We start from the raw sequence: 17,000 nt of genomic DNA, 5'->3' as shown, positions 1-17,000 counted from the left end.
CGCTTCTGTGTACTTTGTATTTGAAGATATTACTTTTTTCACTAAAGGCCCCTTAGCGATCCGAATATCTAGTTACAGTTTCTGCAGAAAGAGTGTTTCAGCACTGCTCAATCCAAAGTAAGGTTCAACTCTGTTAGTTGAATGCACAGAACAGAAAGATGTTTAGCAGAATGCTTCTGTGTAGTTTTTGTTTGAAGATGTTCCTTTTTCCATTATATGCCCCTTAGCGCTCCGAATGTCCACTTGCATTTTTTACAGAAAGAGTGTTTCAGAACTGGTCAATAAAAAGTAAGCTTCAACTCTGTTAGTTTTATGCAAAGAACACAAAGTAATTTCAGAGAATGCTTCTGTGTAGTTTTTATTTGCAGATATTCCTTTTTCCACTATAGGCCCCTTAGCGCTCTGAATGTCTAGATACAGTTTCTACAGAAAGAGTGTTTCACAACTGCTCAATCAAAAGTAAGGTTCAACTCTGTTAGTTGAATGAACAGAACCTAAAGAAGTTTCACAGAATGCTTCTGTGCAGTTTTTATTTGAAGATGATCCTTTTCCTAGTGTAGGCCCCTTAGCGCTCAGAATGTCCACTTGCATTTTTTACAGAAAGAGTGTTTCAGAACTGCTCAATCAAAAGTAAGCTTCAACTCTGTTAGTTGAATGCATAGAACAGTAAGTGGTTTCACATAATTCTTCTGTGTAGTTTTTATTTGAAGATATTCCTTTTTCCACTTTAGGCCTCTTAGCGCTCCGAATCTCCACCTGCAGTTTCTACAGAAAGAGTGTTTCAGAACTGCTCAATCAAAAGTAAGTTTCAACTCTGTTAGTGGAATGCACAAAACAGAAAGTAGTTTCACAGAATGCTTCTGTGTAGTTTTTATTTGAAGATATTAATTTTTCCGATATAGGATCCTTAGCGCTCCGAATATCTACCTACAGTTTTTACAGAAAGACATTTTCAGAACTGCTCAAACAAAAGTAAGCTTCAATTCTTTTAGTTGAATGCACAGAACAGAACGTAGTTTCGCATTATACTTCGGTGTAGTTTTTATTTGAAATTATTCCTTTTTCCACTGTAGGCCCCATAGCGCTCGGAATGACCACTTGCAGTTTCCACAGAAAGAGTGTTTCAGAACTGCTCAATCAAAAGAAATGTTCAACTCTGCTAGTTGAATGCACAGAACAGAAAGAAGTTTCGCAGAATACTTCGGTGTAGTTTTAGATGAAGTTATTCCTTTTTCCACAGTAGGCCCCTTAGCGCGCGGAATGTCCACTTGCAGTTTCTACAGAAACAGTGTTTCGGAACTACTCTATAAAAAGTTAGGTTGAACTACGTTAGTCAAATGCACAGAACAGAAAAAAATTCGCAGAATACTTCTGTGTAGTTTTTATTTGAAGATAGTCCTTTTTCCACTATAGGCCCCTCAGCGCTCCGAATGTCCACTTGCGGTTTCTACAGAAAGAGTATTTCAGAACTGCTCAATCACATGTAAGCTTCAACTCTGTGAGTTGAATGCACAGAACAGAAAGAAGTTTCGTAGAATTCTTCTGTGTACTTTTTATTTGAAGAAGTTACTTTTTCTAGTAAAGGCCCCTTAGCGCTCTGAATGTATACTTGCATTATCTATGGAAAGAGTGTTTCAGAACAGCTCAATCAAAAGTAAGCTTCAACTCTGTTAGTTGAATGCAAAAAACAGAAAGTAGTTTCACAGAATGCCTCTGTGTAGTTATTATTAACAGATATACATTTTTCAAGTATAGGCCTCTTAGCGCTCCGAATCTCCAACTGCAGTTTCTACAGAAAGAGTGTTTCAGAACTGCTCAATCAAAAGTAAGGTTCAACTCTGTTAGTTGAATGCACAGACCAGAAAGAAGTTTCGCAGAACGCATCTGTGTAGTTTTTATTTGAAGATATTTCGTTTTCCACTATAGGCCCCTTAGTGCACCGAATGTCCACTTGCAGTTTCAACAGAAAGAGTGTTTCAGAACTGTTCAATAAAAAGTAATGTTCAATTCTATTAGTTGAATGCACAGAACTGAAAGTAGTTTCGCAGAATGCTTCTGTGTAGTTTTTATTTGAAGATGTTCCTTTTTCCAGTATAGGCCCCTTAGCGCTCCGAATGTCCACTTGCATTTTCTACAGAAAGAGTGTTTCAGAGCTGCTCAATCAAAAGTAAGCTTCAACTCTGTTAGTTGAATCCAAGGAACAGAAAGATGTTTCACAGAATGCTTCTGTGTAGTTTTTATTTGAAGATACTCCTTTTTTCACTATAGGCCCCTTAGCGCACCAAATGTCCACTTGCAGTTTCTACAGAAAGAGTGTTTCAGAACTGCTCAATCAAAAGTAAGGTTCAACTCTATTAGTTGAATACACAGAACAGAAAGAAGTTTTGCATAATGCTTCTGGGTAATTTTTATTTGAAGAAGTTACTTTTTCCACTAAAGGCCCCTTAACGCTCCGAATGTCCACTTGCATTTTCTACAGTGAGAGTGTTTCAGAAATGCTCAATCTAAACTAAGCTTCAACTCTGTTAGTTGAATGCAAAGAACAGAAAGCAGTTTCACAGAATGCTTCTGTGTAGTTATTATTAGAAGATATATCTTTTTCCACTATAGGCCTCTTAGCGCTCCGAATCTCCACCTGCACTTTCTACAAAAAGAGTGTTTCAGAACTGCTCAATCAAAAGTAAGTTTCAACTCTGTTAGTTGAATGCACAGAACAGAAAGAAGTTTCAGAGAATACTTCGGTGTAGTTTTAGTTGAAGTTATCCCTTTTTCCACTGTAGGCCCCTTAGCGCGTGGAATGTCCACTTGCATTTTCTACAGAAAGAGTGTTTCAGAACTGCTCTATCAAAAGTTAGGTTCCACTCTGTTAGTTAAATGCACAGAACAGAAAAAGATTCGCAGAATGCTTTTGTGTAGTTTTTATTTGAAGATAGTCCTTTTTCCACTATAGGCGCCTCAGCGCTCCGATTGTCCACTTGCAGTTTCTACAGAAAGAATGTTTCAGAACTGATCAATCAAAAGTAAGGTTCAACTCTGTTAGTTGAATGAACAGAACAGAAAGATGTTTCGCACAATGCTTCTGTGCAGTTTTTATTTGAAGATGTTCCTTTTTCCAGTGTACGCCCCATAGCGCTCGGAATGTCCACTTGCATTTTCTACAGAAAGAGTTTTCAGTACTACTCCATCAAATGTAAGCTACAACTCTGTTAGTTGAATGCAAAGAACACAAAGTAGTTTCACAGAATGCTTCTCTGTAATTTTTATTTGAAGATATTCCTTTTTCCACTATAGGCCTCTTAGCACTCCGAATGTCCACTTGCAGTTTCTACAGAAAGAGTGTTTCAGAACTGCTCAATCAAAAGTAAGGTTCAACTCTGTGAGTTCAATGCACAGAACAGAAAGAAGTTTCATGGAATGCTTCTGTGTAGTTTTTATTTGAAGATATTCCTTTTTCCACTATAGGCCCTTTAGATCTCCGATTGTCTAGGTACAGTTTCTACAGAAAGAGTTTTTCAGAACTGCTCAATCAAAAGTCAGCTTCAGATCTGTTAGTTGAATGCACAGAACAGAAAGAAGTTTCGCAGAATACTTCGGTGTAGTTTTTATTTGAAGTTATTCCTTTTTCCACTGTAGACCCCATAGCGCTCGGAATGTCGACTTGCAGTTTCTACAGAAAGAGTGTTTCAGAACTGCTCTATCAGAAGTTAGGTTCAACTCTGTCAGTTCCATGCACAGAACAGAAAGTAGTTTCGCAGAATGCTTCTGTGTAGTTTTTATTTGAAGGTATTCCTTTTTCCACTTTAGGACCCTTAGCGCTCTGAATGTCCACTTGCAGTTTCTACAGAAAGAGTGTTTCAGAACTGCTCAATCAAAAGTAATGTTCAACTCTGTTAGTTGAATGCACAGAACAGAAAGTAGTTTCGCAGAATGCTTCTGTGTAGTTTTCATTTGAAGATATTCCTTTTTCCACTATAGGCCCCTTACCGCTCGGAATATCCACTTGCAGTTTCTACAGAAAGAGTGTTTCAGAACAGCTCAATCAAAAGTAAGGTTGAACTCTCTTAGTTGAATGCACAGAACACAAAGAAGTTTCGCAGAATGCTTCTGTGTAGTTTTTATTTGAAGATATTCCTTTTTCCACTATAGGAACCTTAGTGTACCAAATGTCCACTTGCAGTTTCTACAGAAAGTGTGTTTCAGAACGGCTCATTCAAAGGTAAGGTTCCAATCTATTAGTTGAATGCACAGAACAGAAAGAAGTTACGCAGAATGTTTCTGTGTACTTTTTATTTGAAGAAGATACTTTTTCCAGTACAGGCCCCTTAGCGCTCCAAATGTCCACTTGCATTTTCTACAGAAAGAGAGTTTCAGAACTGCTCAATGAAAAATAAGCTTCAACTCTGTTAGTTGAATGCAAAGAACAGAAAGTAGTTTCACAGAATGCTTCTATGTAGTTTTTATTAGAATATATACCTTTTTCCACTATAGGCTCCTTAGCGCTCTGAATCTCCACCTGCAGTTTCTACAGAAAGAGTGTTGCAGAACTGCTCAATCAAAAGTAAGGTTCAACTCTGTTAGTTGAATGCACAGAACAGAAAGTAGTTTCGTAGAACGCTTCTGTGTACTTTGTATTTGAAGATATTACTTTTTTCACTAAAGGCCCCTTAGCGATCCGAATATCTAGTTACAGTTTCTGCAGAAAGAGTGTTTCAGCACTGCTCAATCCAAAGTAAGGTTCAACTCTGTTAGTTGAATGCACAGAACAGAAAGATGTTTAGCAGAATGCTTCTGTGTAGTTTTTGTTTGAAGATGTTCCTTTTTCCATTATATGCCCCTTAGCGCTCCGAATGTCCACTTGCATTTTTTACAGAAAGAGTGTTTCAGAACTGGTCAATAAAAAGTAAGCTTCAACTCTGTTAGTTTTATGCAAAGAACACAAAGTAATTTCAGAGAATGCTTCTGTGTAGTTTTTATTTGCAGATATTCCTTTTTCCACTATAGGCCCCTTAGCGCTCTGAATGTCTAGATACAGTTTCTACAGAAAGAGTGTTTCACAACTGCTCAATCAAAAGTAAGGTTCAACTCTGTTAGTTGAATGAACAGAACCTAAAGAAGTTTCACAGAATGCTTCTGTGCAGTTTTTATTTGAAGATGATCCTTTTCCTAGTGTAGGCCCCTTAGCGCTCAGAATGTCCACTTGCATTTTTTACAGAAAGAGTGTTTCAGAACTGCTCAATCAAAAGTAAGCTTCAACTCTGTTAGTTGAATGCATAGAACAGTAAGTGGTTTCACATAATTCTTCTGTGTAGTTTTTATTTGAAGATATTCCTTTTTCCACTTTAGGCCTCTTAGCGCTCCGAATCTCCACCTGCAGTTTCTACAGAAAGAGTGTTTCAGAACTGCTCAATCAAAAGTAAGTTTCAACTCTGTTAGTGGAATGCACAAAACAGAAAGTAGTTTCACAGAATGCTTCTGTGTAGTTTTTATTTGAAGATATTAATTTTTCCAATATAGGATCCTTAGCGCTCCGAATATCTACCTACAGTTTTTACAGAAAGACATTTTCAGAACTGCTCAAACAAAAGTAAGCTTCAATTCTTTTAGTTGAATGCACAGAACAGAACGTAGTTTCGCATTATACTTCGGTGTAGTTTTTATTTGAAATTATTCCTTTTTCCACTGTAGGCCCCATAGCGCTCGGAATGACCACTTGCAGTTTCCACAGAAAGAGTGTTTCAGAACTGCTCAATCAAAAGAAATGTTCAACTCTGCTGGTTGAATGCACAGAACAGAAAGAAGTTTCGCAGAATACTTCGGTGTAGTTTTAGATGAAGTTATTCCTTTTTCCACAGTAGGCCCCTTAGCGCGCGGAATGTCCACTTGCAGTTTCTACAGAAACAGTGTTTCGGAACTACTCTATAAAAAGTTAGGTTGAACTATGTTAGTCAAATGCACAGAACAGAAAAAAATTCGCAGAATACTTCTGTGTAGTTTTTATTTGAAGATAGTCCTTTTTCCACTATAGGCCCCTCAGCGCTCCGAATGTCCACTTGCGGTTTCTACAGAAAGAGTATTTCAGAACTGCTCAATCACATGTAAGCTTCAACTCTGTGAGTTGAATGCACAGAACAGAAAGAAGTTTCGTAGAATTCTTCTGTGTACTTTTTATTTGAAGAAGTTTCTTTTTCTAGTAAAGGCCCCTTAGCGCTCTGAATGTATACTTGCATTATCTATGGAAAGAGTGTTTCAGAACAGCTCAATCAAAAGTAAGCTTCAACTCTGTTAGTTGAATGCAAAAAACAGAAAGTAGTTTCACAGAATGCCTCTGTGTAGTTATTATTAACAGATATACATTTTTCAAGTATAGGCCTCTTAGCGCTCCGAATCTCCAACTGCAGTTTCTACAGAAAGAGTGTTTCAGAACTGCTCAATCAAAAGTAAGGTTCAACTCTGTTAGTTGAATGCACAGACCAGAAAGAAGTTTCGCAGAACGCATCTGTGTAGTTTTTATTTGAAGATATTTCGTTTTCCACTATAGGCCCCTTAGTGCACCGAATGTCCACTTGCAGTTTCAACAGAAAGAGTGTTTCAGAACTGTTCAATAAAAAGTAATGTTCAATTCTATTAGTTGAATGCACAGAACTGAAAGTAGTTTCGCAGAATGCTTCTGTGTAGTTTTTATTTGAAGATGTTCCTTTTTCCAGTATAGGCCCCTTAGCGCTCCGAATGTCCACTTGCATTTTCTACAGAAAGAGTGTTTCAGAGCTGCTCAATCAAAAGTAAGCTTCAACTCTGTTAGTTGAATCCAAGGAACAGAAAGATGTTTCACAGAATGCTTCTGTGTAGTTTTTATTTGAAGATACTCCTTTTTTCACTATAGGCCCCTTAGCGCACCAAATGTCCACTTGCAGTTTCTACAGAAAGAGTGTTTCAGAACTGCTCAATCAAAAGTAAGGTTCAACTCTATTAGTTGAATACACAGAACAGAAAGAAGTTTTGCATAATGCTTCTGGGTAATTTTTATTTGAAGAAGTTACTTTTTCCACTAAAGGCCCCTTAACGCTCCGAATGTCCACTTGCATTTTCTACAGTGAGAGTGTTTCAGAAATGCTCAATCTAAACTAAGCTTCAACTCTGTTAGTTGAATGCAAAGAACAGAAAGCAGTTTCACAGAATGCTTCTGTGTAGTTATTATTAGAAGATATATCTTTTTCCACTATAGGCCTCTTAGCGCTCCGAATCTCCACCTGCACTTTCTACAAAAAGAGTGTTTCAGAACTGCTCAATCAAAAGTAAGTTTCAACTCTGTTAGTTGAATGCACAGAACAGAAAGAAGTTTCAGAGAATACTTCGGTGTAGTTTTAGTTGAAGTTATCCCTTTTTCCACTGTAGGCCCCTTAGCGCGTGGAATGTCCACTTGCATTTTCTACAGAAAGAGTGTTTCAGAACTGCTCTATCAAAAGTTAGGTTCCACTCTGTTAGTTAAATGCACAGAACAGAAAAAGATTCGCAGAATGCTTTTGTGTAGTTTTTATTTGAAGATAGTCCTTTTTCCACTATAGGCGCCTCAGCGCTCCGATTGTCCACTTGCAGTTTCTACAGAAAGAATGTTTCAGAACTGATCAATCAAAAGTAAGGTTCAACTCTGTTAGTTGAATGAACAGAACAGAAAGATGTTTCGCACAATGCTTCTGTGCAGTTTTTATTTGAAGATGTTCCTTTTTCCAGTGTACGCCCCATAGCGCTCGGAATGTCCACTTGCATTTTCTACAGAAAGAGTTTTCAGTACTACTCCATCAAATGTAAGCTACAACTCTGTTAGTTGAATGCAAAGAACACAAAGTAGTTTCACAGAATGCTTCTCTGTAATTTTTATTTGAAGATATTCCTTTTTCCACTATAGGCCTCTTAGCACTCCGAATGTCCACTTGCAGTTTCTACAGAAAGAGTGTTTCAGAACTGCTCAATCAAAAGTAAGGTTCAACTCTGTGAGTTCAATGCACAGAACAGAAAGAAGTTTCATGGAATGCTTCTGTGTAGTTTTTATTTGAAGATATTCCTTTTTCCACTATAGGCCCTTTAGATCTCCGATTGTCTAGGTACAGTTTCTACAGAAAGAGTTTTTCAGAACTGCTCAATCAAAAGTCAGCTTCAGATCTGTTAGTTGAATGCACAGAACAGAAAGAAGTTTCGCAGAATACTTCGGTGTAGTTTTTATTTGAAGTTATTCCTTTTTCCACTGTAGACCCCATAGCGCTCGGAATGTCGACTTGCAGTTTCTACAGAAAGAGTGTTTCAGAACTGCTCTATCAGAAGTTAGGTTCAACTCTGTCAGTTCCATGCACAGAACAGAAAGTAGTTTCGCAGAATGCTTCTGTGTAGTTTTTATTTGAAGGTATTCCTTTTTCCACTTTAGGACCCTTAGCGCTCTGAATGTCCACTTGCAGTTTCTACAGAAAGAGTGTTTCAGAACTGCTCAATCAAAAGTAATGTTCAACTCTGTTAGTTGAATGCACAGAACAGAAAGTAGTTTCGCAGAATGCTTCTGTGTAGTTTTCATTTGAAGATATTCCTTTTTCCACTATAGGCCCCTTACCGCTCGGAATATCCACTTGCAGTTTCTACAGAAAGAGTGTTTCAGAACAGCTCAATCAAAAGTAAGGTTGAACTCTCTTAGTTGAATGCACAGAACACAAAGAAGTTTCGCAGAATGCTTCTGTGTAGTTTTTATTTGAAGATATTCCTTTTTCCACTATAGGAACCTTAGTGTACCAAATGTCCACTTGCAGTTTCTACAGAAAGTGTGTTTCAGAACGGCTCATTCAAAGGTAAGGTTCCAATCTATTAGTTGAATGCACAGAACAGAAAGAAGTTACGCAGAATGTTTCTGTGTACTTTTTATTTGAAGAAGATACTTTTTCCAGTACAGGCCCCTTAGCGCTCCAAATGTCCACTTGCATTTTCTACAGAAAGAGAGTTTCAGAACTGCTCAATGAAAAATAAGCTTCAACTCTGTTAGTTGAATGCAAAGAACAGAAAGTAGTTTCACAGAATGCTTCTATGTAGTTTTTATTAGAATATATACCTTTTTCCACTATAGGCTCCTTAGCGCTCTGAATCTCCACCTGCAGTTTCTACAGAAAGAGTGTTGCAGAACTGCTCAATCAAAAGTAAGGTTCAACTCTGTTAGTTGAATGCACAGAACAGAAAGTAGTTTCGTAGAACGCTTCTGTGTACTTTGTATTTGAAGATATTACTTTTTTCACTAAAGGCCCCTTAGCGATCCGAATATCTAGTTACAGTTTCTGCAGAAAGAGTGTTTCAGCACTGCTCAATCCAAAGTAAGGTTCAACTCTGTTAGTTGAATGCACAGAACAGAAAGATGTTTAGCAGAATGCTTCTGTGTAGTTTTTGTTTGAAGATGTTCCTTTTTCCATTATATGCCCCTTAGCGCTCCGAATGTCCACTTGCATTTTTTACAGAAAGAGTGTTTCAGAACTGGTCAATAAAAAGTAAGCTTCAACTCTGTTAGTTTTATGCAAAGAACACAAAGTAATTTCAGAGAATGCTTCTGTGTAGTTTTTATTTGCAGATATTCCTTTTTCCACTATAGGCCCCTTAGCGCTCTGAATGTCTAGATACAGTTTCTACAGAAAGAGTGTTTCACAACTGCTCAATCAAAAGTAAGGTTCAACTCTGTTAGTTGAATGAACAGAACCTAAAGAAGTTTCACAGAATGCTTCTGTGCAGTTTTTATTTGAAGATGATCCTTTTCCTAGTGTAGGCCCCTTAGCGCTCAGAATGTCCACTTGCATTTTTTACAGAAAGAGTGTTTCAGAACTGCTCAATCAAAAGTAAGCTTCAACTCTGTTAGTTGAATGCATAGAACAGTAAGTGGTTTCACATAATTCTTCTGTGTAGTTTTTATTTGAAGATATTCCTTTTTCCACTTTAGGCCTCTTAGCGCTCCGAATCTCCACCTGCAGTTTCTACAGAAAGAGTGTTTCAGAACTGCTCAATCAAAAGTAAGTTTCAACTCTGTTAGTGGAATGCACAAAACAGAAAGTAGTTTCACAGAATGCTTCTGTGTAGTTTTTATTTGAAGATATTAATTTTTCCGATATAGGATCCTTAGCGCTCCGAATATCTACCTACAGTTTTTACAGAAAGACATTTTCAGAACTGCTCAAACAAAAGTAAGCTTCAATTCTTTTAGTTGAATGCACAGAACAGAACGTAGTTTCGCATTATACTTCGGTGTAGTTTTTATTTGAAATTATTCCTTTTTCCACTGTAGGCCCCATAGCGCTCGGAATGACCACTTGCAGTTTCCACAGAAAGAGTGTTTCAGAACTGCTCAATCAAAAGAAATGTTCAACTCTGCTAGTTGAATGCACAGAACAGAAAGAAGTTTCGCAGAATACTTCGGTGTAGTTTTAGATGAAGTTATTCCTTTTTCCACAGTAGGCCCCTTAGCGCGCGGAATGTCCACTTGCAGTTTCTACAGAAACAGTGTTTCGGAACTACTCTATAAAAAGTTAGGTTGAACTATGTTAGTCAAATGCACAGAACAGAAAAAAATTCGCAGAATACTTCTGTGTAGTTTTTATTTGAAGATAGTCCTTTTTCCACTATAGGCCCCTCAGCGCTCCGAATGTCCACTTGCGGTTTCTACAGAAAGAGTATTTCAGAACTGCTCAATCACATGTAAGCTTCAACTCTGTGAGTTGAATGCACAGAACAGAAAGAAGTTTCGTAGAATTCTTCTGTGTACTTTTTATTTGAAGAAGTTACTTTTTCTAGTAAAGGCCCCTTAGCGCTCTGAATGTATACTTGCATTATCTATGGAAAGAGTGTTTCAGAACAGCTCAATCAAAAGTAAGCTTCAACTCTGTTAGTTGAATGCAAAAAACAGAAAGTAGTTTCACAGAATGCCTCTGTGTAGTTATTATTAACAGATATACATTTTTCAAGTATAGGCCTCTTAGCGCTCCGAATCTCCAACTGCAGTTTCTACAGAAAGAGTGTTTCAGAACTGCTCAATCAAAAGTAAGGTTCAACTCTGTTAGTTGAATGCACAGACCAGAAAGAAGTTTCGCAGAACGCATCTGTGTAGTTTTTATTTGAAGATATTTCGTTTTCCACTATAGGCCCCTTAGTGCACCGAATGTCCACTTGCAGTTTCAACAGAAAGAGTGTTTCAGAACTGTTCAATAAAAAGTAATGTTCAATTCTATTAGTTGAATGCACAGAACTGAAAGTAGTTTCGCAGAATGCTTCTGTGTAGTTTTTATTTGAAGATGTTCCTTTTTCCAGTATAGGCCCCTTAGCGCTCCGAATGTCCACTTGCATTTTCTACAGAAAGAGTGTTTCAGAGCTGCTCAATCAAAAGTAAGCTTCAACTCTGTTAGTTGAATCCAAGGAACAGAAAGATGTTTCACAGAATGCTTCTGTGTAGTTTTTATTTGAAGATACTCCTTTTTTCACTATAGGCCCCTTAGCGCACCAAATGTCCACTTGCAGTTTCTACAGAAAGAGTGTTTCAGAACTGCTCAATCAAAAGTAAGGTTCAACTCTATTAGTTGAATACACAGAACAGAAAGAAGTTTTGCATAATGCTTCTGGGTAATTTTTATTTGAAGAAGTTACTTTTTCCACTAAAGGCCCCTTAACGCTCCGAATGTCCACTTGCATTTTCTACAGTGAGAGTGTTTCAGAAATGCTCAATCTAAACTAAGCTTCAACTCTGTTAGTTGAATGCAAAGAACAGAAAGCAGTTTCACAGAATGCTTCTGTGTAGTTATTATTAGAAGATATATCTTTTTCCACTATAGGCCTCTTAGCGCTCCGAATCTCCACCTGCACTTTCTACAAAAAGAGTGTTTCAGAACTGCTCAATCAAAAGTAAGTTTCAACTCTGTTAGTTGAATGCACAGAACAGAAAGAAGTTTCAGAGAATACTTCGGTGTAGTTTTAGTTGAAGTTATCCCTTTTTCCACTGTAGGCCCCTTAGCGCGTGGAATGTCCACTTGCATTTTCTACAGAAAGAGTGTTTCAGAACTGCTCTATCAAAAGTTAGGTTCCACTCTGTTAGTTAAATGCACAGAACAGAAAAAGATTCGCAGAATGCTTTTGTGTAGTTTTTATTTGAAGATAGTCCTTTTTCCACTATAGGCGCCTCAGCGCTCCGATTGTCCACTTGCAGTTTCTACAGAAAGAATGTTTCAGAACTGATCAATCAAAAGTAAGGTTCAACTCTGTTAGTTGAATGAACAGAACAGAAAGATGTTTCGCACAATGCTTCTGTGCAGTTTTTATTTGAAGATGTTCCTTTTTCCAGTGTACGCCCCATAGCGCTCGGAATGTCCACTTGCATTTTCTACAGAAAGAGTTTTCAGTACTACTCCATCAAATGTAAGCTACAACTCTGTTAGTTGAATGCAAAGAACACAAAGTAGTTTCACAGAATGCTTCTCTGTAATTTTTATTTGAAGATATTCCTTTTTCCACTATAGGCCTCTTAGCACTCCGAATGTCCACTTGCAGTTTCTACAGAAAGAGTGTTTCAGAACTGCTCAATCAAAAGTAAGGTTCAACTCTGTGAGTTCAATGCACAGAACAGAAAGAAGTTTCATGGAATGCTTCTGTGTAGTTTTTATTTGAAGATATTCCTTTTTCCACTATAGGCCCTTTAGATCTCCGATTGTCTAGGTACAGTTTCTACAGAAAGAGTTTTTCAGAACTGCTCAATCAAAAGTCAGCTTCAGATCTGTTAGTTGAATGCACAGAACAGAAAGAAGTTTCGCAGAATACTTCGGTGTAGTTTTTATTTGAAGTTATTCCTTTTTCCACTGTAGACCCCATAGCGCTCGGAATGTCGACTTGCAGTTTCTACAGAAAGAGTGTTTCAGAACTGCTCTATCAGAAGTTAGGTTCAACTCTGTCAGTTCCATGCACAGAACAGAAAGTAGTTTCGCAGAATGCTTCTGTGTAGTTTTTATTTGAAGGTATTCCTTTTTCCACTTTAGGACCCTTAGCGCTCTGAATGTCCACTTGCAGTTTCTACAGAAAGAGTGTTTCAGAACTGCTCAATCAAAAGTAATGTTCAACTCTGTTAGTTGAATGCACAGAACAGAAAGTAGTTTCGCAGAATGCTTCTGTGTAGTTTTCATTTGAAGATATTCCTTTTTCCACTATAGGCCCCTTACCGCTCGGAATATCCACTTGCAGTTTCTACAGAAAGAGTGTTTCAGAACAGCTCAATCAAAAGTAAGGTTGAACTCTCTTAGTTGAATGCACAGAACACAAAGAAGTTTCGCAGAATGCTTCTGTGTAGTTTTTATTTGAAGATATTCCTTTTTCCACTATAGGAACCTTAGTGTACCAAATGTCCACTTGCAGTTTCTACAGAAAGTGTGTTTCAGAACGGCTCATTCAAAGGTAAGGTTCCAATCTATTAGTTGAATGCACAGAACAGAAAGAAGTTACGCAGAATGTTTCTGTGTACTTTTTATTTGAAGAAGATACTTTTTCCAGTACAGGCCCCTTAGCGCTCCAAATGTCCACTTGCATTTTCTACAGAAAGAGAGTTTCAGAACTGCTCAATGAAAAATAAGCTTCAACTCTGTTAGTTGAATGCAAAGAACAGAAAGTAGTTTCACAGAATGCTTCTATGTAGTTTTTATTAGAATATATACCTTTTTCCACTATAGGCTCCTTAGCGCTCTGAATCTCCACCTGCAGTTTCTACAGAAAGAGTGTTGCAGAACTGCTCAATCAAAAGTAAGGTTCAACTCTGTTAGTTGAATGCACAGAACAGAAAGTAGTTTCGTAGAACGCTTCTGTGTACTTTGTATTTGAAGATATTACTTTTTTCACTAAAGGCCCCTTAGCGATCCGAATATCTAGTTACAGTTTCTGCAGAAAGAGTGTTTCAGCACTGCTCAATCCAAAGTAAGGTTCAACTCTGTTAGTTGAATGCACAGAACAGAAAGATGTTTAGCAGAATGCTTCTGTGTAGTTTTTGTTTGAAGATGTTCCTTTTTCCATTATATGCCCCTTAGCGCTCCGAATGTCCACTTGCATTTTTTACAGAAAGAGTGTTTCAGAACTGGTCAATAAAAAGTAAGCTTCAACTCTGTTAGTTTTATGCAAAGAACACAAAGTAATTTCAGAGAATGCTTCTGTGTAGTTTTTATTTGCAGATATTCCTTTTTCCACTATAGGCCCCTTAGCGCTCTGAATGTCTAGATACAGTTTCTACAGAAAGAGTGTTTCACAACTGCTCAATCAAAAGTAAGGTTCAACTCTGTTAGTTGAATGAACAGAACCTAAAGAAGTTTCACAGAATGCTTCTGTGCAGTTTTTATTTGAAGATGATCCTTTTCCTAGTGTAGGCCCCTTAGCGCTCAGAATGTCCACTTGCATTTTTTACAGAAAGAGTGTTTCAGAACTGCTCAATCAAAAGTAAGCTTCAACTCTGTTAGTTGAATGCATAGAACAGTAAGTGGTTTCACATAATTCTTCTGTGTAGTTTTTATTTGAAGATATTCCTTTTTCCACTTTAGGCCTCTTAGCGCTCCGAATCTCCACCTGCAGTTTCTACAGAAAGAGTGTTTCAGAACTGCTCAATCAAAAGTAAGTTTCAACTCTGTTAGTGGAATGCACAAAACAGAAAGTAGTTTCACAGAATGCTTCTGTGTAGTTTTTATTTGAAGATATTAATTTTTCCAATATAGGATCCTTAGCGCTCCGAATATCTACCTACAGTTTTTACAGAAAGACATTTTCAGAACTGCTCAAACAAAAGTAAGCTTCAATTCTTTTAGTTGAATGCACAGAACAGAACGTAGTTTCGCATTATACTTCGGTGTAGTTTTTATTTGAAATTATTCCTTTTTCCACTGTAGGCCCCATAGCGCTCGGAATGACCACTTGCAGTTTCCACAGAAAGAGTGTTTCAGAACTGCTCAATCAAAAGAAATGTTCAACTCTGCTAGTTGAATGCACAGAACAGAAAGAAGTTTCGCAGAATACTTCGGTGTAGTTTTAGATGAAGTTATTCCTTTTTCCACAGTAGGCCCCTTAGCGCGCGGAATGTCCACTTGCAGTTTCTACAGAAACAGTGTTTCGGAACTACTCTATAAAAAGTTAGGTTGAACTATGTTAGTCAAATGCACAGAACAGAAAAAAATTCGCAGAATACTTCTGTGTAGTTTTTATTTGAAGATAGTCCTTTTTCCACTATAGGCCCCTCAGCGCTCCGAATGTCCACTTGCGGTTTCTACAGAAAGAGTATTTCAGAACTGCTCAATCACATGTAAGCTTCAACTCTGTGAGTTGAATGCACAGAACAGAAAGAAGTTTCGTAGAATTCTTCTGTGTACTTTTTATTTGAAGAAGTTACTTTTTCTAGTAAAGGCCCCTTAGCGCTCTGAATGTATACTTGCATTATCTATGGAAAGAGTGTTTCAGAACAGCTCAATCAAAAGTAAGCTTCAACTCTGTTAGTTGAATGCAAAAAACAGAAAGTAGTTTCACAGAATGCCTCTGTGTAGTTATTATTAACAGATATACATTTTTCAAGTATAGGCCTCTTAGCGCTCCGAATCTCCAACTGCAGTTTCTACAGAAAGAGTGTTTCAGAACTGCTCAATCAAAAGTAAGGTTCAACTCTGTTAGTTGAATGCACAGACCAGAAAGAAGTTTCGCAGAACGCATCTGTGTAGTTTTTATTTGAAGATATTTCGTTTTCCACTATAGGCCCCTTAGTGCACCGAATGTCCACTTGCAGTTTCAACAGAAAGAGTGTTTCAGAACTGTTCAATAAAAAGTAATGTTCAATTCTATTAGTTGAATGCACAGAACTGAAAGTAGTTTCGCAGAATGCTTCTGTGTAGTTTTTATTTGAAGATGTTCCTTTTTCCAGTATAGGCCCCTTAGCGCTCCGAATGTCCACTTGCATTTTCTACAGAAAGAGTGTTTCAGAGCTGCTCAATCAAAAGTAAGCTTCAACTCTGTTAGTTGAATCCAAGGAACAGAAAGATGTTTCACAGAATGCTTCTGTGTAGTTTTTATTTGAAGATACTCCTTTTTTCACTATAGGCCCCTTAGCGCACCAAATGTCCACTTGCAGTTTCTACAGAAAGAGTGTTTCAGAACTGCTCAATCAAAAGTAAGGTTCAACTCTATTAGTTGAATACACAGAACAGAAAGAAGTTTTGCATAATGCTTCTGGGTAATTTTTATTTGAAGAAGTTACTTTTTCCACTAAAGGCCCCTTAACGCTCCGAATGTCCACTTGCATTTTCTACAGTGAGAGTGTTTCAGAAATGCTCAATCTAAACTAAGCTTCAACTCTGTTAGTTGAATGCAAAGAACAGAAAGCAGTTTCACAGAATGCTTCTGTGTAGTTATTATTAGAAGATATATCTTTTTCCACTATAGGCCTCTTAGCGCTCCGAATCTCCACCTGCACTTTCTACAAAAAGAGTGTTTCAGAACTGCTCAATCAAAAGTAAGTTTCAACTCTGTTAGTTGAATGCACAGAACAGAAAGAAGTTTCAGAGAATACTTCGGTGTAGTTTTAGTTGAAGTTATCCCTTTTTCCACTGTAGGCCCCTTAGCGCGTGGAATGTCCACTTGCATTTTCTACAGAAAGAGTGTTTCAGAACTGCTCTATCAAAAGTTAGGTTCCACTCTGTTAGTTAAATGCACAGAACAGAAAAAGATTCGCAGAATGCTTTTGTGTAGTTTTTATTTGAAGATAGTCCTTTTTCCACTATAGGCGCCTCAGCGCTCCGATTGTCCACTTGCAGTTTCTACAGAAAGAATGTTTCAGAACTGATCAATCAAAAGTAAGGTTCAACTCTGTTAGTTGAATGAACAGAACAGAAAGATGTTTCGCACAATGCTTCTGTGCAGTTTTTATTTGAAGATGTTCCTTTTTCCAGTGTACGCCCCATAGCGCTCGGAATGTCCACTTGCATTTTCTACAGAAA

Source organism: Symphalangus syndactylus, chromosome 18 (genome assembly GCF_028878055.3).
Source record: "Symphalangus syndactylus isolate Jambi chromosome 18, NHGRI_mSymSyn1-v2.1_pri, whole genome shotgun sequence".
Classification (NCBI taxonomy): Eukaryota; Metazoa; Chordata; class Mammalia; order Primates; family Hylobatidae; genus Symphalangus; species Symphalangus syndactylus.
This window is presented reverse-complemented; position numbering follows the sequence as displayed.